Source organism: Epinephelus lanceolatus, chromosome 5, assembly GCF_041903045.1.
Source record: "Epinephelus lanceolatus isolate andai-2023 chromosome 5, ASM4190304v1, whole genome shotgun sequence".
Taxonomy (NCBI): Eukaryota; Metazoa; Chordata; class Actinopteri; order Perciformes; family Serranidae; genus Epinephelus; species Epinephelus lanceolatus.
Window position 1 is genome coordinate 12,023,911 of NC_135738.1, and position 22,930 is coordinate 12,046,840.

At 42.0% G+C, this 22,930-nt stretch overlaps 1 protein-coding gene across 5 annotated transcripts in view; it reads right to left on the minus strand.

Moving 5' to 3' along the window:
- lingo1a (leucine rich repeat and Ig domain containing 1a) overlaps positions 1–22,930 on the minus strand; it is a 202,998-nt gene that overhangs the window by 30,238 nt on the left and 149,830 nt on the right. The window contains exon 1 of one of the 5 annotated variants that reach the window (XM_078167714.1): positions 6,866–7,130. The exons of 2 other annotated variants lie outside the window; for them this stretch is intronic. The gene's annotated coding sequence lies outside the window, so the exon portion shown is untranslated. Of the gene's footprint in view, positions 1–6,118; positions 6,141–6,445; positions 7,131–22,930 lie in introns of those variants that run through there. 2 more of the 5 variants (XM_033635662.2, XM_078167715.1) reach the window with 2 other exon arrangements.

Genomic DNA, 22,930 nt, shown 5'->3' on the forward strand with positions numbered 1-22,930 from the left:
GCAAAAACAAGTACTGAGACATGTTCAGACCTTACTCAGAATGAATTAGCTAAATGGCAAGGAACTGGCCTGCATATTGTTGAGCTAAACCCCCAAGCAAGTCCATTTCAGAAATACTCTGTATGAGAGAGGAGGCGGCACGGTGGTACAGTGGATAGCATTGTCCCCTCACAGCAAGGGGGTTCCTGATTCAAACTCAGGGTGGGGGGCTCGAAACCCGGGATGGGGAAATTGCATGTTCCTCCTGTATCAGTGTGGGGTTTCTCTGGGTACTCCGGCTTCCTCCAACAACCAAAAGACATGCAGGTTAATTGGTGACTCTAAATTGTCCATAGGTGAGCATGAATGGTTGTCTGTCTCTATAAGCCCCTTTTACACTGCCAGATTTTCGGCGAATGTTGGGCCGTTTTGCCAGCAAGCTGCGAGCGTTTAAATGCACAGAGCCGGATTGGTGAGTTGATTTAAGGTGCCCAATTTTCCGCCTCATAGGGTAGACATATTGGCGGAACCTTTTTGGTTTAAAGGAACGAGGCGCCCTTCCGCCACGGGAGGGGCTGTTGAAGACTTGTGGGAGGAGCTGTTGATGACGCCACACGTGTGACCCACTGGCGGTGGATAAACAGGAAACGGCTGATAGCAGGAATGAGCAGCTAGTAGCAAGAGGGAAACGCAAACCTGACAAACTGGGGAGAAAAGGAATTGCGCGCCCTCCTTGCCCTCGCAAACGAAGAGGCCTTTAACCGTCAAAGGACGGTGAAGGACGAGAGAGCTACACGTTTTCTTACTTGCTCACGCCCCCCATTGCCCCGAAAAGGCGCATTCAGTATGAACAAAAGTAGGCAGGCAGCATTTTGCCGCACTCCCCGATTTTGTTTTTATACTGCCAGTGCTGAAAGAAGACTGATTGGGCTTTCCTGCAAATTTGCACAATTCCTATTTTAAAAGGGCTTATGTGTCAGCCCTGTGATAGTCTGCTGACCTGTCTAGGGTGTACCCCGCCTCACGCCCAATGTCAGCTGGGATAGGCTCCAGCCCCCCATGACCCTCAAGAGGATAAGCGGTTACGGAAATGAATGAGTGAATGAATATCCACAAGAAATGGAAAATGTATTTGTTTATATGATTTAGATTTATTCATCTTTAGGGCTTCAACTAATGATTATTTTCATTGAAAATTAATCTGACAATTATTTTCCCAATTAATGGATTACATTTTTTGTTCTATAAAATGTCACAAAATGGTGAAAAATGTTGATCCCCCAAGATGACGCTCTCAAATGTCGTTTTGTCCACAACCCAAAGATCTTCAGTTTACTGTCATAGAGGAGTAAAGAAACCAGTAAATTTTCACATTTAATAGGCTGGAATCAGAAAATTTAGATTTTCTTTCCTTAAAAATTTACTCAAACTGATTGATTATCATATTAGTTGGTGATTCATTTAGTAGTTGACAACCTTGATTGTTGCAGCTCTAGTCATCTTTAGCTTTTGAAATCACAGAAACCTGTAGCAGATCTGGTGTAAATGACAACTTCACTTCTAAGTAGATCCTCGGTCAGCCTACTAGACAAAGGAATTGAGAGTCGAGAGTGCTAGTACAGTACCTAAACACCGAACTGGGTGAACTCTGGATCTCAACAGGGTATTCTAACAGCTATTACATCAGGGAGGTGGGGCAGAAACACAAATCTTGTCCCCACTTATGGAAAATAACATACGCTCCATTCAAGTGTGGCTGCATAAGTGGAGCTGCTGTTGTCCCACTGTTGGGTCTCCAGTCGCCACTGAATAGCACAGTTTGAATAGATGCTTTCAGAAGAACAGATGCAATGTAATTGTAATTTTGCCGCACAATGCTAATCATTACCGCTGCAAAACAATTTATTCAGACTCCAGTTATAAATGTATGTGTGAATATCAAATGTGACAATGCTATTCATTGTCTACACATGGAAAGGGGGGCATTGTAATAACAACGGATAAAGAATTCACACTAGAAAATTATCACAATTCACTAAACGTGAAATTAGAGGGCGCTTTTTACCACTTACTTCGGCAACTTCTATTTAGGTGTGTTAGCTCTAGCTTCCAATCCAAAGCTGTCAGTCTGAGGCCATCCACTGCCTCCGCTGCTGTGATTTACAGCCCACTAGCAGCTTACCAGAATGACATACGTGCCATTCACACAGTCATCTAAAAGACAGGTGTCTTGTTTAAGTCTGCCTGGCAACAGGGGCGCCAGCATTGGTACTGATTAGTCCCTATGCTGTGAATACAAATGTCCTCTCCAGAGGGTTGGAGAGGAGCTTTAGTAAGCACAATAACACCTCCCCAACCCTTGACCCAAACCTTGTCCACCATCAATGCCTTTTTTTTTCTTTAATGATGCATCCTCCAAGGGATTCCAAGTGGTTTATGACAGGATGATATTCCAGTAATGTTATTCCTGGCAATGGTCAGGAGTTTGCATCTATTTAATGTACATGGTATAGAATATAATTTCATTGAAAGCTGGAGGTAGGCGAATTCATGGGATCATTAAAATGCTGGCAATGGTCAAGCATTATTAGAATAAAATCTATATGGATGCTGTATTTACATGTAGACTCAATAGGGTCAGGGCTTGCGGAGGTACAGTACTCTGAGCACACTGTAGGCAAGAATCCATTTCTGCTGGCTGTTGCCATTTGAAAACATGTGGTAATCCAGCTTTTCTTTGTGGACACTTTGATTTTCCACACAAGCATAAAAGGTGAAATGGCTCTCTCAAGGCACCTTTGCAGAAACCCTCTAAAGACATTTTTTCCACAACACTGTGACTCAGATCACAATTAGGTGCACTTGTACCAGCTTTTCTTATATGAATCCTTTAAAGGTGAATGGACCCTACAGGCTCATGTAAATGTATGGCATTTAGACATGCCTCTAACATGCCTTTAGCAAGACCCCTTCATATTCCATAACTAGTCGTAATTTCAGATATTCTCGTTCTTTTCTTTGCGTTATTAAGAGCCCTGGAGTACCTGTCAAACATCCACTTTAAATAAAAGCCAAGTCACAGTAGATTGTGAACATTTTCTACAACAATTCATAACATCACGCGGCTTTGACCGCAGGGAACATTCTGTTTTTGTATATTATAAATGTGGTATCTGCAGCTTTGTGGCCAGTATCATTGGTGCCATAAATACAAGGTTAGCAATTCTGTGTAAATTCTGGATTAGTGTATACAATAATTATGTTAATGCATCCAACATTACAAGATTAAGGGCAATGCAAGCACAGTTGGACAAATTTGATTCCGGGAACAACACAGTGAAAGCCTGATCACTCTGATGAAGGTAAAATGGAGGGCAAAGCATTGGTTGCATGCCCAAATGTGTGTTTATCCAATGCAGCATTTACTGTAGGACCCCAGGATAAATGAGTAGTTATTCAACAGAGCTTTGTTAAAGCAGCATGTTTGTTTGGAGCAGAGGACATGTGCTTTTTTATAATTATTGGTCATCAAGAGGCCTGAAAACTATCACCTATGTGAGAACAGTAAAGGAGTGGACACTGTTGCAAAGAACAAAACCCCATTTCTTTTCTTTCATCAGTGCAGAGACATGTCCTGAGCGTGACAACCAGGTGCTGCAACACAAGAAACAGACACGTGGTGTTGCGTTAGTTCCACTCTATTTGAGGGAACACGCAAAATAAATGTGTTGCTACTGTTATGGAGTTGTGCCACACTGACACTTTCACAATAGGTGAACCATCTTCTGCTCAAAGAGATTGCCCTGCTGAACCTTTGAAAGGTAGACAAAAAAATACTGATGACTTTTAGACAGCACTTGCAGCTGCTCTTCCTGCTTATGTAGTTCAGACAGCAACCACCAAGGACAACAGTGACTTGTGAACAAGGAGCTCCCTCCCCCTCCCATCAAACAGCTACTATGATCCCACCGCAGGCCTTTTATAAACATGCCATCCAGCCCCGGGCATCTACGCATCAAGGCAGTGGCATCAAGTGGAATGGCAGCCGGAGTCTTATAAAAACAACATAATTGCCATCATGGGCAAAAACTCCCAGCACTGTGTCACTGTAGAATTATGTAGGCATCATGACCTCACAACTGGGAGCTAATAAACACCTTGTCAGTGCGGTAGGTGTCAGCTTTACACCCAGGGTGAGTGTCTCCAAGAGACATGATAACGCGTCATAAGCCAGCATTAGCGTGTCGCTAACACTATTGGTCATTTAGTGTGTTGTGAGAAGGCAGGCCTGTGATCAGTCAGCATGCACTAACATCATGGTCCACACCATCACCACCCACTCTGTCTCGACTGCTCCTCTGCCCCAGTCTGCTGACAAATCTATGTGGAAGCTGATCTTTCACGAGTTATGAAAATGCTGCACACGCTCTTATCTTATTGGCTTGCTGTTCCATTCTTTCTGCATGTGATTAAATTACAAACATGCCAACATGTTACCATACTTCACAGGAATATAATGCTGTTATGGGGTGCGTGACTTTCCAGTGACATCTGATACTCTGTATTATCTCAGCAACTATGTAGAGGGTTTAGCTTATTGCAAACATTGATCAACGTGTTGTAATTCAATATAGTATGTCAACAGCAGCATAATGTTGTAGGAGAGGAGGGAGGAGGGGTCTCTGTTACTGTGTCGTATATCCCATGGCAGGGCAGAGAGGTGAATCCTATTGACAAATTGTAGATAGCCAAGGTCAGCGGCCGCACATTTGTTTAATGAAGGCGACCAGGGTGTCTGGACAAAGCGGATCACACACCTCAGCAGCCTCTTGTTGGCTGTTGTACGGCAGCCATGATTCAGTCAGCAGCATCTCAATCATCAAATGGAACAACAGTAAAATCTAACAGGAACAGGATTTTAAGCATGTAAGTGAAGTTTGAAAAGAAAAATCCCATAGGAATGTAGTGATACTTAAAGAAGAACGTGTGATAAGGTCACTCTGAACTTACAGTTGAGTACCACCAAGACACAAAGGGACAATGCCAAAGGCATTTTTAATAAGGGGAGCAAATGACACTGGTGGAGATCAAAGAACTCAGGATGGGCTCCAATGCACCCACAGGGACAGGCTATAATGCACTCATCAAGCCGTCCTGTGCCACACCCTTGCCCGTGCATCTGTGTGATATCTCAAAGTGTATCAGCTATCTATCATCTTGGATTGTGCGCCCAGATAAAGCCGGGAGAGGCTGCTCTGCTGCTGCTGCTGTTGCTACTCGAGCTACGGGAGGCTGCTCCTGTTCTATCTGGCTGTCCGCTCCCTCCGGCTATTTATAACCAATAGAGCTACAGCACTTTATGAATGTCCGCAGGCACAGTATCACACAGTCTTCTGATACTCTGCCGCAACTGTTTTTGGTGTGTCATTATAAGAGGCAGCGCTGGACAATAAAGGAAGGGGAACATTTTCGGGGGGGGGGGGCATTGTCATATATTCTCTGCAAATGCTGCCTTGAATAACAAACAACAGACGGCGTGTGGCACCACAGACACACACCAAGTTTTCATCTTGTGTCCTGCATGTGTAGCTGCAGTGGAAGCTATATATAGATCCCATCAGTGTTGTTTTGTTGAAAATCCAAAGGTCGTTTCTGGGGGTCAATAAAAATGCACGACTCTGTTGCAGCATGAAGCCTGCTTTGCTTTTATACGCTGCCCATTTGAACAGATAGCCATCTTTGCAGATGAATAAAATGGCATATGGGGAGGATCACGACTGCCTCACACTTCCACACAATGAGAAATGTTATCTCATCAGAGCCTATACGTGACCAAATAAAGGCTAGATTAAGATAACATTTTTGCAATTCACCCCCCCTTCTCCCCTGCACACGCACGCACGCACGCACGCACGCACACACACACACACACACTCCCCATTTCTCTCTCCTCTCTCACACACACACACATACACTCTCATTCACGGGACAATTACATTTGATTAATGGTTTAAGCCTTCCTCCTCTCAGACAAGCACCACATAGACAGAGAACTGACCAGAAAAGGAGATTACACTGTAAAAATGCGCACGGATAACGTATCTATAAATTAATTTAGGAATCTGCGATGCATTTTTACCTGCAGAGGACGCGCCTAACCACACTCAAGTCCCCGTTTCTGTCCTGTCAACCGATTCTGCCCTGATCCCTGGGCTTGCAGGGATATTTTAGCCGATGTGACATCGGGATGAGATCCGAGGAGTTTTAGGAAAGCCTCTGGTGTGATCTGACGTCGCCAGTGGCACGGCACAATTCACATATCTGAGGGATGTTTTCCTCAAAGTATAGCCCAAGAGAGATCGCAGCATTCTGGATAGCCAACCTGGCCTCAGCCCCTCCACACATTATTAAACTGCATCGACATGAGATTGAGCCCAGTAATCTGCTCTCCTAATCGGATACTCACCTGCTGTAGCCTTCACTGCTGCCAAGCATCCTTTCGCATTTCTCCCCGACGGCAACTCCCAGCCACCAACACTCAAATTGAGACGCACTATCTCAAGTCCATCGCCTTGAAAGACAGCTTTCAAAAAAAAAAAAAAAAAGGAAGGTGCAGAGGCCAGAAGAAGAAGAAGAAAACACAACAAGCTGCCGTTTTCTTGCAGATTCCCAATGAGTTTCTCCACAACGGCGGTGCCGCGGATCTAAAAGATGACAGCTGTAGTTAAAACAGGCAACCCACACGCACACACACGCACACACACACGGCGCGATCCTCCCTGGGTAATAATGGGACTCCCTTTGCGCCCGAACTCGTCCGAGGATGAGTGTAGAGAATAAAGAAGGAATGCAAATGGCAGGTAGAGAGAGAACAACTCCCACGCACCCGTTCCCGATGCAAGCGCACAGTTCTCGCTCCTTGATGCAGTCTCCCCACAGCCTCACACTCACAGCTCTGTGTGACTGGCTGTCGTCAGCGGCACAGGCAATCTGCTTGCTGAGGGGAGGGACGGAGATGATCGGCGGAACGCACTCTGCCCGGTGTCCTACTCAAGTGTGTGTGTATGTGTGGTAGAACTATGTGTGGGTGTGTGTGTGCTGTGTTTGCCTATATGTGTTTGATCACTGCAGTCTGTTCATTTGCTGGTTTATTTATTTCGACTCTGCCCCCTTTCCTAACCAGCCTTATCTGTCCAGATTTGTCTGTCCAGATTTCAGCCTTAGCGCGCACACACAAACGTTTACGCGCACGCAGGCGCACGCGCGGAGGACACATTTCAAAACAGAGGATGTCTTCTGAGGGGGGGATTGAAACGAAATGGCTCACATTACCCCTGCAACATGCAGATGTTTCCAGTGACAAGCTGCTGGCAAATAAAGAAATACAATCAGATTTAAGTCTCTGGGAGCGGAGTGGAGACATGGAGAGAGGAAGGAGGGAGGGAGGGAGGGAGGGGGTCTATAGGAAAGCAGCAGTTCCTCTTTTGAGAGCCTGGTGGCACTGTGGGCTTCAGATACTGCAGACAAACACACATTGATAACACACAGCCTTTTGCAGGAGGCAGGCCCTGCATGTTGTCTAATACAGATCTGATCCTTTGTCTCTCCTTGTGATTTTAAAGGGGGTCTCGGGCGCAGTCAGACAGACTTCACAGGGGGCCTTAAAAGCAGGAGGAGTAAATATTTCATAGCAGCAAACCTTTATCTTCCATCTCCAATCCAGCGCTCCCATTTCTCTGTCTTTCATGTGATGCCAAAGTGAGAGAAAATCAAATTGTTCTTTAACATAGTGAGTTGAATTCAGCTTCACCGGATCTCAATTATTCTGGGATCATTTCATGATCAATTAGGTCAATTTTAAACGCATCTTAACTCAGTTTTAGTGGCTGAGTTGTAGGACTCATTTGTAATCAGTGCCCACGGTGTACATTGATTAGCTAAGGTTTGTGGGAGGACAGCAAATCGGATGGATTCCTTAACACTAGCCTCTGCTCACCCATGAGAGGCCTTGGTTAGTCATTAGTCTGCCGCACGTTGCAGGGGGGCGAGGGTTCTCTCATTTGTGGAACAAGATTCCACTCACTGCTTGTTACAGTTTGAAGGGTTTGATCTTGTTTGCATATTATTCATTTATTTAGGCATCTGGGAAAATACAAGGAAGACAACAAGAGAAAAATCTGAATTCAGATGTAGATCTTGGGCCAGTGACACCACATGTTCGAATACAGCCAGTTCTCATTCCCAGGTCATCACAACACTTTGTCACGCCCCTTTCACGATGGATGCCTCAGGTGAATATGGCAGACCTTCTGGCCAAATAAAATCTCCAACGAGGAAACAGGTAGCCGGAGCATCGACAAGGAAATCACACACAGACGTTTGAGATGGCTAGGCCGTGTGCTAAGAATGGAGCAGGGCTGGATCACGAGAGTTGCTTTAAGATGGACACCACCTGGCAAAAGAAAACCTGAGGGCCCAAAACCACCTGGTGAAGAACTGCGACACTGGAGTTGGAAAAGATGAACCTATCACGGGGAGAGGCTCAACATGCTGCCAAGGATCAAAAGAGTTCATTGAAGCCTTATGTTCCACAGGGAATGAAGAGGAGTAAATAAGTAAGTTGTCACTCCCCTTGGCATGTCACACCATGTTGAAGGTACCTCTCTGCGTCTCTTTAAGATGCACTGGCCTTCCAACTAATTCCAATGTAAATTCATCCACAGCAATATCTGAAGTTCAGAACAACTAATATAGTATAAAGAGTGGGAAAGGCCACTTAGAGAGGTGATGCAGATGGTGGCTGGGGCAAACAAACAAAGACTTTCAGCCAGGACATGTGATCGTTCATGTCCAATGTGGCACTTCAAGTCAGTGCTGTTTTAATGCAATGTTACATAACTTACGTCCATCTGTGATGTAACTAAGTCAATAACATGACATACATATGAGACATTACGTACTTCTAAACTTAACCAAGTAGTTTTGTTGTCTAACCACGACTGTTTGACAACTTCAACCACCGATTACAGCTAGTTTGACCGAGGAGACAGCTGTGCGTCACTAACAGAAACGAAAGGGTGACCTCAACGTTGGTATCACTAGAGGGGGGCATGAGAAAATGTTGGTATTTGACATTCTGGGATGAGAACATACACATGTGATCTGAACTACGCCACTTCAGAAATGAAACTTTGAAGAGCGAGATAGTAGTGTGCTCGAGGACCGTCTTTATCATACGATACTCAAGAAAAAGACGCAGTGCCTGAAGTTTATTTTTTCTTCCCATGTGCTGACACTTCAGAAATGTTGATGTGATACAGGGGCATCGGTGGCTTAGTGGTAGAGCAGGCGCCCCATGTACAAGGCTGTTGCCGCAGCGGCCCGGGTTCGAATTCAGCCTGTGGCCCTTTGCTGCATGTCATCCCCCCTCTCTCTCTCCCCCCTTCACGCTTACCTGTCCTGTCCAATAAAGGCAAAATGCCCCAAAAAATATCTTTAAAAAAAGAAAAGAAATGTTGATGTGATACATATGAAATGTAAACATGTTACATATCAGTTATTTGCAGAAATGTACAATGCCAACATTTTCTCTGGGTGACTGGGCTGGTGAGGTACATCGGCAGAGACAACAGAACTTAACAAAGAGCCAGCGCTGTATCAACAGGGGCATTCGGCTGTCTGAAACTTTTCTCTGGTTCACTCACTCACTGTTGCCGAGATAATAAAAAGACATGCAATCTATTCAATAGTGAGCAGTAAATTGAGATGTCTGACCCTTCCTAATCATCATCATTATTTTCCTGTCATTGCAGATGGGAGTAATTTTGCATAATCGCTATCATTTCATCTACAATATGCATGACATGGCATTGTGAGATTGTAAGCAAGACTAGTGTCCAGGCACTCCTTTCTTGGGACAGTGAATATGGTGCATTACACAGTAAATAGGGAGTGGTTTTGGACACAGCCTTTAATTACCACCGAATGGCTCCCTGCACTGAGTCCAGCCAGAAAAACTACATTAGAATAAGTTGTACCTATTGACAACACTTATTTAATGGATTGCACATCAGCAATTACCAAACTCTGTTATCAGCTCATATGGTTTTCTTTGCTTTTTATATCAGCCAAATATTGCAACTTTTAACCTATGTTTGTCTCTGGGAGTTATTTTTGATTACTTCAACATGATATAGGGTCATAAAGTATTTTTATTTTATATTTTATTATAGATCAGTGAATGTCTATATCTATCGGAAGCAAATGTTCATTGTAGTTTATAGATGTTTTGCAATGCTTATTCAAAATCTTGGCCCTGAGGTGCCTGGCATTTTATTTTAACTGATAAAGTGTGCAGAGGATTATAAAAATACAACCTGGTTTCACTCCGAAGTTGTCGAAATCCGGCGCTTGGGCAGTGACTTGCAGCGTTAGTCGCTGACGAAAAAAGCCGTCCTTTAACGTCGGCATGATAAGCTTCCGGTCGCCGTTGGAGTTTAATGGCGCTCAGTGGCGTCGGGGAAATGGGGCGGGACAAGAACGAATGTTAAGGCGGCGAAAGTCTGAGCAGGGTGACCGGAAGGGGTTGTGGATGGGTCCAACAAACACAGACTTTCACCCGGGAAAGTGGTGTTTGTGTCCCGTAAGATTACACAGCCAAACCCTATTCTTTTTTCCTAAACCCAACCACGTGTGTTAGTTGTTCTATACTTCCTGTATATTTTGAAAGATACTATGTGTAAACGGTAAATTTCCTGTAAAATTTGAAGTGTATTTTGAAAGAAGACGATGCATGTAACAGGCAGAACTTGACATGGCGTCCCAGAACGTCAACAACCAATGCGCCCATGGTACCTTGCACATCGTATCCGAACCATGACCAAACGTTGATATGTGACAAGGTCAGAGTGAGACTGTGTTAAAAAATAATAAAAAAATAAATTCATGTGTGACAACTATTCAAATCCACTGCTGTCATAAAAAAGGCATTCAAGTATTGCTGTGTTTACCAGTGTTGACACCTGAAAGCAGCTTGCATGCTTTGAGTCTCTGGGATCGGTCACCTGTAATTACTGTATGCAATGTACTTTATTAGTAACTAAAATGAGCCATTGATTGTTGCCCCTTTTTAATATTCAGTGTGAAAAGAGTTTTGCCTTTTAAAAGGTTTTAAACAACCTCACATTCACATTTAAAATGATCTGAAACTTAATGCGATTCCAGTGTTAGGTGGAGAGAGGAGTAACACAACTCAGGCATTATGAAACCCAAATAACATCTCCTGTGTCTCACCCTCCCGACATCATCCGACGCACCCATCACGTGTATATTGCAGTCAAGTTTTTCCACTCGTAGCTCAAAACAGAGAAAGCACTAAAGTATTTGTCTGGTTAAAATGTGTCTCTGTCCTTCTTGCATCCTCAAGCTTCTCCGCACAGACCCTCAGAGCAACTTAAGCCACTCAGGCATCACAGTTACATGTGAATGTCATCAGCATCAGTTCACGCATGGCCAAGGCACCCTTGCTATGAATACAGGGTATTTTCTCTGTATTTTAGAGCTGTTTCCCAGTGCCTGGCTGTGAAACCATTCCTTAAGGGGGGGCACAGGCTTCTTCCTTTTCCAGATCAGTAGTCTACACTTGACCTGACCACATATAAACTCAGCTGCAGAGGTAGCTCAGCAGCTACTTCAGTCTAAAAGTCACTTGACATTATATTTCCCTATGGATATGACATTAAAGAATAAATAAAAGTGGATGACATTTTTATTTGAGCTATGTGAGACATTCATCCGCCGGTCCAAAATGCTTTATGTGTAAAACAAATACACCAATAATCATCTGCATTTTAGCAGCAGTGGTCAAATGTATCAGGACTGTTGCTAGACGAATAAAACCCAGAAAGAATGAGGTTAAGAATGAGGTCAAAACAGGAGAAAATTAGCCTTGGCAGGATGCACTTCACGGCAGGGAGGAGAGAGGCTAAGTTCGTGGTCTTTATCCCCGCCTGCCTCATCTCCATCCTCTCTGCCCCACTAAGAGCTGCAAACAACAACAGAGGTAACAATGGATACCTAGTGATGCCATGGGCTTTGAAAGCATCCCATCAATAATTAATTTGCTCTGCTGTGTTCCTCAACACGGCACGCATGCTTGTCCTTAATCTTTCCCTATACTGGGTGTGAGATGTCTGTCACTCTCGACTCTAAAGATAAATGGGTCTGTGATGAGATGATAAAATAATCATTTGCTTGTTTTGACGGAGTCATTTTCCCTGTTATTCAGCAGGTAAGTGGTTTTGCATACTAACCTGCCAGGCTGTCATTCTCGCAATTTAACTTGGCTGATAAGCTCCACCTTTTAATGAGCACCAGTCCTATTCTTATATTAATACACATCACAGCATTATAATAGAACCACAATAGAGTTGCATGGCTCTTGTGTAGAAAAATGGCTTTTTTAAAAACTAAATCTTAAATGTGTCAGCAACAGAAGACTGAATTAAATTCTGCTGTTTTGGAATGAGTATTTTTTTTCCTGCAATTTGTGACTAATAGAAACTAAAGAGTGACATGCAAACAGTCTTATACATGAGGTGAAAGCAAGATTCACCTGTGGCACACCAGGTTTTGTTTCCATCTTTTGTCCCTTTAGTATCCTTTGAAACAAAACATGACAGCTACCAAAACTATATCTTATTGCATTAGATTGTACAGATGTTAGTGCTGTTTTCAGGGATGTGCAACAATATCGGCACGTCGATTTCGGCCAATATTGGCTTTAAAATGGACTATGGGAATCGGCCAACATGCATATATATGTTGAAAAGTATTGTATTTCATGTTTGCATCTGCTGGTGGGCCATCACGATAAGAGTATGCATGCATAATATGATGTTAATTCCACTACAGAGGAGACTTGATGATCACTAAAATCGATACTGGTATCAGTTATTGGCCGAAAGACTTAACATACTGGCATATCAGATATTGGAAACAAATAATCAATATGGTGCATCCCTAGCTATTTTCTTTCATTTCAATTCAATTCACTTCTTTCAGTTAATTAATTTCATTTTGTGACTCAAAACCATGATCACGTGGATATGGAAAACAAACATGATATACAGTAATATCAAAATGGTGGCACGGCTAAAGTACAACAAATGTTATGTAAACAAAGGAGGGACATTCTGATTATGTGATTATAATAATGAAATTCATTAAAATATAGATGGGTGTTTTAGATAATACTTTGGCAAATAGAACTCTACACAGTTCACAAAGCTTACATTTAACTTTTAAACAAAACATGACACTCATTTCCCAGACAACTGTTATTCCATCCATCCATTTTCGTAACCGCTTATCCCTGAGGGTCGCGGGGGGCCTGGAGCTTATCCCAGCTGACATTGGGTGAGAGGCAGGGTACACCCTGGACAGGTCACCGGACTATCACAGGGCTGACACATAGAGACAGACAATCATTCACACTCACATTCACACCTACGGACAATTTAGAGTCACCACCCAACCTGCATGTCTCTGTGGGAGGAAGCTGGAGTACCCAGAGAAAACCCACGCTGACACAGGGAGAATATGAAAACTCCACACAGAAGGGATCCCCCACCCTGGGGTTCAAACCCCCTCACCCCAGGTTCGAACCAGGAACCCTCTTGCTGTACCACTGCACCACCGTGCCGCCTCTTCGTATTGATATTTAACCAAAATCATGATCTTTCCTAAATCTTAACCAAAGTACTTCTGTTGCCACATGAAATCGGGATTCTTATGTCACAGTCGTGGTCACCAGACTATCACAGGGCTGACACATAGAGACAGACAACCATTCACACCTACGGACAATTTAGAGTCACCACAGGGTGTCCGCGGAGTCTTAAAAAGTATTAAAAGTTGACAAATCAAATGTCGGAAAATTAAGGCCCTTAAAAAGTATTAAAAAGTCTTAATCGCGATTTTATGAATTATTAAATTTTCTTGGCATTCAAGCTTTGACAAAAAGTATCCTTGAATGTATAATTTATTTTCCTCCTTGCGACTATTACAAACAACGATGTGTAGGTAGGCACACTCAGACTGCCACTCGGGGCCGTGGGCGTACCTGTGCGACATCACGCGACGGCGCACATCCAGGCGCCAAACAGAGGAGCAAAAGACAAAAAAAAAATCCTTCTCATCTTATCTGAGTTCTGTTGTATGTTTGTGCTCCATAGATTTAATTGCAAACTACAGCTGTTTAGTAAGTTAAAGAAGTGTTGCTTCTAACGACAGCTTGAAGTGGTGATGAGGTCTTAAGGTTTTTTTTGGAAGGTCTTAAAAAAGTCTTAAAAAGGTATTGAAATTAACCTCAGGATTCCTGCATATACCCTGCACCAGTTAACCTGCACGTGGACTGTGGGAGGAAGCCGGAGTACCTGGAGAAAACCTACGCTGACACAAGGAGAACATACACACTCCACACAGAAAGGAACCCAGGCACCCTCTTGCTGTGAAGCGACAGTGCTAACCACCACACCACCGTGCAGCTCCAATTGTTATACCAGAGGTTGCAAATCCTCTCGTCTCTATTCAGCCCTATCATCTGTGACTTTAGGAATTCTGGTGTTGGTCGCTCAAAAATTACAGATAGCCTGGTGGTACTTTTTCGACTATACGTATATTTTGACTAAAAAGTAGCTCAGTCCATAGGGACTTGTGTTGGGAACCTGAGGGTTGCAGGCTGAAGTCCCCGTCTGGACCAAAAATGGAGTTTGGACTGGTAGCTGGAGAGATGCCAGTCTGCCTTTTGGGCACTGCTGAGGTGCCCTTGAGCAAAGCACTGAATCCCCAACTGCTCAGGGCACCTGTCCGTGGGCAGCCCCCTCGCTCTGACATCTCTCCATTTAATGCATGTATAGGTCCTGTTTGTGCATGTGTGTGTATTTCAGGCCTGTGTGTATGTGACAACAGAGTGAGAACATTGAGTTCCCCCTCAGAGATTAATAAAGTATGTCTTATTCTTCTTAAATAACAAGTCGTTTTTGTTTAGAGTTCAACTGGCTCCAGCCCATGGCTGCATTTGACCACTTCACAGCACAGTTGTTTATTATGTATCTATGTCATAAAGGGCTGAGGATGTTAAAGACACTCTGGAGGGCGGCTGACATATTTCAACAGCAAAGTCAGATGTGATGAAGGAGGGTTTCTAGTTAAACATTCTCACAGTATTTTGTGAGTGAGGGAGTTTCTTTCTTTCTGTTCTTTTGGAGCTGCGCCAGTCCCCTTATCACTAAAGTTTTTGACTTTTGTGTTAAGGTCTTTTTTTAGGTCCAAACAACAGTTTGCGCCATGCTGTGACAGCAGCCCAGCCGCAGCATTGTACAGTTTTTCTCTCAGCACAGGATTTGGACAGCTCTTGGTTAGAGAGGAAGTTCGCCAAACCCTCCTGCTGGAAACAAATAAATGCAAAATCTGTTCCACATACAGCAGACCCTCCTTTAATGACATGAATATTACAATGAAATAGTTTGTTTTTAAGTTTGTTATTTTCAGTAGCGTGCAAACACCAGTCAGCCTCAACCTCTCTACTCATAATTGACTATTATGGTAGTAATTAGTCCATTTCATTTATATATCCCAATATCACACATCACCATTTTGTCTTGAGGAGTGTTTAACCCGTTCAGATCCCCCGTCTTCTAGTGGACGTAACTTTTCTAGGATGTCTAGATCTATGATTACTGTTGTCTGACTCCACCTAAATGCACAGACTTATTTGATTGGAAGGACAGGATGGGGTGTCAATCACAGTGTTCCACATCATCTAAAGTGGACTGCAGTATGGCCACGCCCCCTTTTTCTAACACGCATGGCCGACCATGAGGCCAAGAAGAAAGCACAAGATTTATAGCTCAGGATTTTGTCAAAAACATCAATTTATTGGAATGGATAATGGATCTTACTGTCACTGGAAAATGATTAGACCCTAGGGCCGACATCATGATGACCTCAGTTTGTTAGCTGGAAGCAAAACACGACTCTCGACCACAGGGCTGTAGGCCACATGAGTGACCTGACATGGTGCGTTTGTAAATTCAGTCTGACGCTCTACACTAAAATGAGAGCCCTGTTGGTCGAAGAAACGTTATAAAAGCGTTATTTCTATATGAATTACTGAACAGTTAAGTTAGTCACACATTCACTCGCGTGCTCTGCTGCTCCGTCTCCCCAGACAGAGTGCCGAGAGTGCGCTCTGCCACTCTGAGAGTGCGGTGCTCTGGACAATTGAATGGTACATTTAGACAAATGTACGTACAGAGTGCACTCCGACACTCAGAATGAATATTTCCAAACACACCCTACTCAGACAGACTCGTTTTATCTTCCTCCACTGTCTAAAACAAGCCAACAGAATTTGCTAGGTAGCGCTGGCTAATGTCTGTGGAGAACTGTTTTGCCTCCAGCTAAGCCCCGCCCACCAAAAAACATCACACTGTTGACTGACAGTAAAAGGGTCTGTAGGGGAAATACTGATCTGATATGATTTTCTGATGAAACAGTTTATAATGTATCCTACTGATTATGTTCACAGAATATTTTTTGACAAACTGTTTTCTAAAGATACTTCAGAAATTAAGGATATTTTCAGTCATGATGACAAATACAATGCAATATATATATGCAATGTGTTGTAAAGCATCACTTTATTCCTCAACATCATGTAACTATTGATTAAGAAAAGTACAGACCTGCTTTTTATTCAATGGACACCATGGACAAAACCAGACGGAGGCAAACTGGTCCACAGCTACAGGAATGTCAACAGGAGTGTCATGTTCTCTCTTAACACCAGCACAGAGAGGAACCTCAGATACAGTAGAGCCAAATATTTCCCGCCCTCTTCTTTATTTATTCCTGTCAAAGACAAGGACAGCCCCACTTCCTACAGCAGGAACTCAGACAGTCGTCCTGCTCCTAGGTGTGAGAGGCTCATGCTAAACTTGGCCTGCTAGGTCATGTCAATATTATGTTTTTCCAGGGTCTGCAAGGTTCAAAAATATTCATGCATGGCGGGTGTGTGTTAAAGTCACAATCAGGTAATCAGCTCTGGCACAAACACCTACTCTGGGATTTATATTGGAAATATACATTTCTGATTATTTGTTTGGAAACTGATAGGTATTCAGTATGTGAACATGACCATAAACAGTCCCACTGCTGACAGCTACTACAGTCATGCTTCATGTTTCCTGATTACCCAACAGCTAAAACATTGCAAATATCCAGTGGTTGAAGACATACAGAGAACTTTTACTTATGTAAAGGTAGCAATAACGCAATTTAAAAAAATCTTTATTACAAATAGAAATCCTTAAAAAAATCCTACTATGAAGGATTTTTAAAAAATGTGTAGATTAATACAAAAGTAATTCCCCCTGATTATCACTTATAACCCACTAGAAGTGTGTGGCAGTGTATTTTTCTGCAGAGACTCTGCCCTCTATTTTCTCATTTTGTTTGTGTGGGATATTTTATAGTGTAGATTAGGGCCCGACCGATTTATCGGCTGGCGATTTAATTGTCGGATTGTAGCCATTAGAGAATAACTTTGGCTGACTGACGCCGATGTTAACACATATTTTCATCACTAATAAAATGCAGGGAATATGGTGTTAAACCTACCTCTGTTAAATTGGCAATAATAAGAAGAACTCTGGCACTGTGAACATACATGTGAATGTCTTAATTCATATAGACTTTGCATGATTATTTTATTTCCCAGTGGTTTACTGCCTTTTTGCACATCATATCTTTCTTTTCTTTTTCAGTTTCTGATAACAAAAGTATTTGAAAATAGTAAAATGTTCTTCCTTCAATTTATATCTTTGTAAGGAGTGTTTGAACTATATTTAAGCCATCAAAATCAGGTATTTTGTTTTTTTTTTTAAATTGAAAAACGTAAAAATTTAATCGGCCGATATATCGGATTTTTATATTCCATAATATCGGAATCGGCATCGGCCCCAAAAAATCCATATCGGCCGGGCCCTAGCCTAATGTAGATGGCCTGACATAAACTTTTAAAGTGCAGATGACCTGACATGACCCTAAACAAATTTGGTTATGTGAAGAGAAACAATTGTTCCCAGAACTTGTTATCGGAATAACAGGAAACACCTTTTAATGTGTATTGGAAAGCTTGTGGTTGTGTCAACTGATACTGCATGTTTGTCAGACACTATAAATTGTCAGAATGTACCAATTCTTAAGCTTTTCTCGAGTAGACTCTCAAATGTCCAACCCTGTGTCTGGCCTTGAGATCTGGACTTTATGAAAAGTAGCATGCAGGTGTCAGAACGTAAGCAGCACGCATCTAAGAGGAAGCAACAAAAAACGTAGACACACCATTGAAAAAAATGCAAATATAGTGAGGACAAAAACACTAGGTGGGAAAAGCTTGTTCTGAAACGAGTGAATATACATGAGGTAGCATAATATTAAAGTACAGTTTACTCAGAATTGTACCAAAAGGGGAACCACACCTATTTTGAAAATCCATACATGTCATGCCTATGGTTTAAGATAGTCCAAAAATGTTAGTTAAGAAGAACAAGTCTCTCCTAAATCCAAAAAGTATAGTAATGTAATGTGGAATGTTCAGAGGGATGAAATTATGGATTGGTTTGCCATCGGACACTACACATGTAACAACGGCAACTGTTTTTAGGAACAGAACACCAGCCCATAGCAAATAGGGTTAGTTATACCTGACTGTGCGAAGCCTAATGTGAAACTTTCCTGGTCCTTTCATACTCTCAGTCACTGTATATGGTGTTTTTAGTAGTATTACAATTACAATAACCTTTGAGCTGTAAAATAATACTACTACTAATAATAATAATAAATATATTTGTTTTTGAGAGAGTGGCTCATGTTCACAAATAATCATTGAACATTCCTCCGCCATGAAAATAACATTTTGGAATTCTTAATTTAGGCCGTCTTTCTCTACCTAATTGAATGTACTTAGGTACTTTCCATCACTGTAAGTATCATATTATAGGATGTGCAAGCTTTTATCTGTGTCCATGTGTTGGTGGGTTGGATTAATACCTAAATCAATACCGTTCACCAGCAGTTTGCACAAACATCCCAAACACTGCCACAGCAACACCAATCAATCTCTTTGTGCTGTACCTCTTGTGACCTTTTTAGCAGTGGCTCCCTAAAAGCTTCTGATTTACCACCACCCTGCAACATGCCTATCCTTCTGACCTTTAAATTGAATATACTTTAGTGGCACAGGCGCTTATTACTATTCTGAACTACTTGTGTGCTTCCTTGTGGGTTTCCTGGCAAAAGCAGCACCCAGACTCTTTCTGCCTCGCTCCACTCCCACTGTATGAATACAGGCACATAGACACATGAAGATTTCCTCTATGACACATTCTTAGTAATTTTCTTATGTCAAATCCACTTCACATTATCAGTGTGCATACAGACAGGCAAAGTAATACTAATTAATTGGATCACGGCTTGCAGAGTGGAGCTTCCTCCACCAATGTCGCTTTGCGAAAACATTGTTTTGTTCACAGTTTAAACTGGCTGCGCAGTTATCTCCTTGTGACATGCTAACGATGGTTTACCACTTCATTTATCACATTTCATTTTTGACCTTTTTCATTTCCTAAAATTTCAACTTGCAACATTAATAATGTCATTCAGTCACTGTCTGGTATAAGCTTGGAGGGGATCATGTGTTTGTTAGTGTGTATATCTGTCTGTCCGCAGCCAATATTGCAAACTACTGGACCGATCAGCCTCATATTTTGTGTGCAGATATATGACTGTATGCTCAAGGACCTCTCGTGGTTACAGTATTCAGACTTGTAGAAAAACTTGTTTTAATGATTGTTTTATTCTGTCATTGACTGCTGACCGCTCACTCCAGGAGTGCAAATTTCCTGGAAGTGGGCTCGACTAAAAACAACAAACATGACCTAATCTGTCACAGGCCACATTTTGGCTTTTGTTGCGGCTCAAAAACTGACATCCATAGAAAAGTTTGGTTTCATTTTGAACCAGACCATCTGCAGATTAATTACATAACCAATATGTTATGACCTACAAACGTGGGTGTTGATTTGGATGTGTTTTCCTGTGATATTTGTGCTTCTAATCATGAGTAAGTAAGCAGGATATGTAGTTAAATGGTTTCTCTTTTGTCTGTCTCAAGTGTGTGTGTGTGTGTTTATTGTTGTTGTTTCCTACTTTGCTGTGCTGTAGCCGACAGACAAAGCCCGGTCCTTTTTACTAGCCTGGTGTAGCTACACATTTTGACAAAGGCCTGTCTCAATTAGACGTCTGGTCTGGTTGCCAAGCAGTTTATGTTTTTTTTATGGAAGTTCTTCAGATGTATAAAACCCAGTTATTTGCTACCTGAAATTATGTGTCCGTACCTCGATTACCGTGTGAGTTATTCACATTCCTTTAGTCCGTAAGGGTCCTCAGATCAAAAGAATCAAAAGGCTTTTTTTAATAGAAATAAATCCAAGTTGTGAGTATTGCTTTAAAAGGATAAACTGGTGTTGTGTCCATATGCCGGGTGCTGTAATCCTCAGGTGCGGTAACTCACTTTCTTTTTGATACGGTGTCTGCCGGACCAAGATTAAATGAATGATTCATTATTGACATGTTATCTGAAGCCTAATTTTTAAAAAAGATATATTCATACTGGTTTAAATGAACAATTTGATTGTATTTCCTGATCTTTGCTGAGCAACGGTTTTGAGTGAATGGAATTAAAGACCAGTCCCATATAGACACCTGTCCCAAATACAGGCCTGTTGATTTCAGCGATTTCAGCAAATAATAGCCCAGGCTATTAGTGAAGTTTTACGGTAATGGTGTTAAAAGTCCAGTAATGAACAACATGGATAAAAAAATTGTGGCTGTGTTTTAGTTATTAAAAGACAATCATTCTCATAATTACATCATGGGATATCTATATTACACATACAGTCCCTGTTAGCAGGAGAAATCAATCTCTGCATTTGATTTCTTTGTGACAAGTTTAAAATAAATTTAATACAGCACTGCAGAGCAACTTGACTTTTACATATATATTTTAGAGCAACATTCGGGGCAACATGCTCTGTCATCATGCATCATGAAGCTAATATTAGGGGTGGCAATCACCAGAGGATCCACGATACGATATTATCAAGATACCTAAGTCATGATACATGATGCAATTTTAAATATGTTGCGAAATGCTGAGAATTGCGATAAAATATATTGCTATATAGTGATATTTATTACTTTTTTTACAACTGTAAATTATGTCCCCAACGGAAAACTTAATCAACATCTGTTTTATCTAATAAGACTAGTCCATACCCATTGAGTACAGCATACCATAACATGACTTAGTCATACCAAAAATTAGAAAAAAACCAAACAAAAAACATTCGGCCACAGCAATTAGTTTTAGCCATTTTTAAGCATTTTTCTGTTGTTACAGCGCCACCCAGTTGCCAATTAGAGTTAAATTTCTCCAGTCACCTTGAGGCGTCCTGTTCTACATATCTACCAAGTTTAGTAAAAATCGATATAGCAGTTGGGCCTAGATAAGAAATTAGCTCTCAAGCGCCCCCATTTTGTTTGATGGGGTCAATAATGGAGGGGTCCCCTCAGATTATGTGTGGCCATATGCCTACAAAGTTGTGTGGTGATGGGTGAAAACCTTGAGATGTTATACACCTTTATGTGATGAGCCACGCCCTCCGCAATATTCATTGCCTTATAGAAGCTCAGTTTTAGTAAGTTTTCCAACTTTTGCCAAGAGGGAACTTTAGATATTGGTCCCTAGATTATGTTCACCCAGTTTCATGTAGATCGGTCAAACTTCCTAGCAAGAGAACAATTTTAAGTGTTTTTCAAAAAATTCAAAATGGTGGAAAATCTATACAACCGGAAGTTATGGGTTCTTGAGGCAAATTTGTTCCTCATGAGGAGAGACATCTCTGTGCAAAGTTTCATGTCTCTACGACATACGGGGCATGATTCATTCAAAGTTTGCAATTTCAATCGGTTGCTATAGCGCCCCCCTTTGGCCAATTGATGTAATATTGCTTCATCATTCGCATCCTCCCATGACCCTCTACCACTGTGCCAAATTTCACATGGATTGACCAAGTTAGTGAGGAGAAAAACGTGAAACAGACACACAGACACACCCACAGACAGAGTTTTCGTCATTATAGGTCTGTTCATCTCACCTTAGCCATTTTTCTGCAGCAGTAACATGTAACTTGTGGACTGAAAAGGCAATTGATAAAGTCTGATTTGTATTTGTGATATGAATAATTTATATAATTTTAAAAAAACGTTACTCGGCACTGAGTGACGATACGATATTGCCACACAAAAGTATCGCAATACCATGCTGTATCAATTTCGCCCCCACCCTATATGTCTCTCTATTTGTGAACTAAGGTGAATGGATGAGTAGATAGCATTTCTGTTTGTAGCACTGTACAGGACAGTAACATGTATACACTTACTGAAGTCTTATACCAACACGTCTGGTAGCTATAGTGAACCCACACTTTCTCTCTCACTCTCACACACACACACACACACACACACACACACACACACACACACATTGCCTCACTCATTGTCACTCACCCTCACCCTCACAGTCACTCATTTGCCCTGACTTGTATTATTGTGCTGCTATGTGAAACGCCTGGTGCAGTGAAAATGGAAAGCAGCGTATTTGGCGAGGTTGGAGAGGAAAACTACACTCAATGGGCTTTGAATTGCCAAGATCCTGAATAAGCATTGTAATATGGGCTTGCAGGCAGCAACCAAATGTGCAAGGAATTGGATTTGGCATTACTGACATCTGGTTTTATCCCTGCGAATGCATAACCTACAATACAGA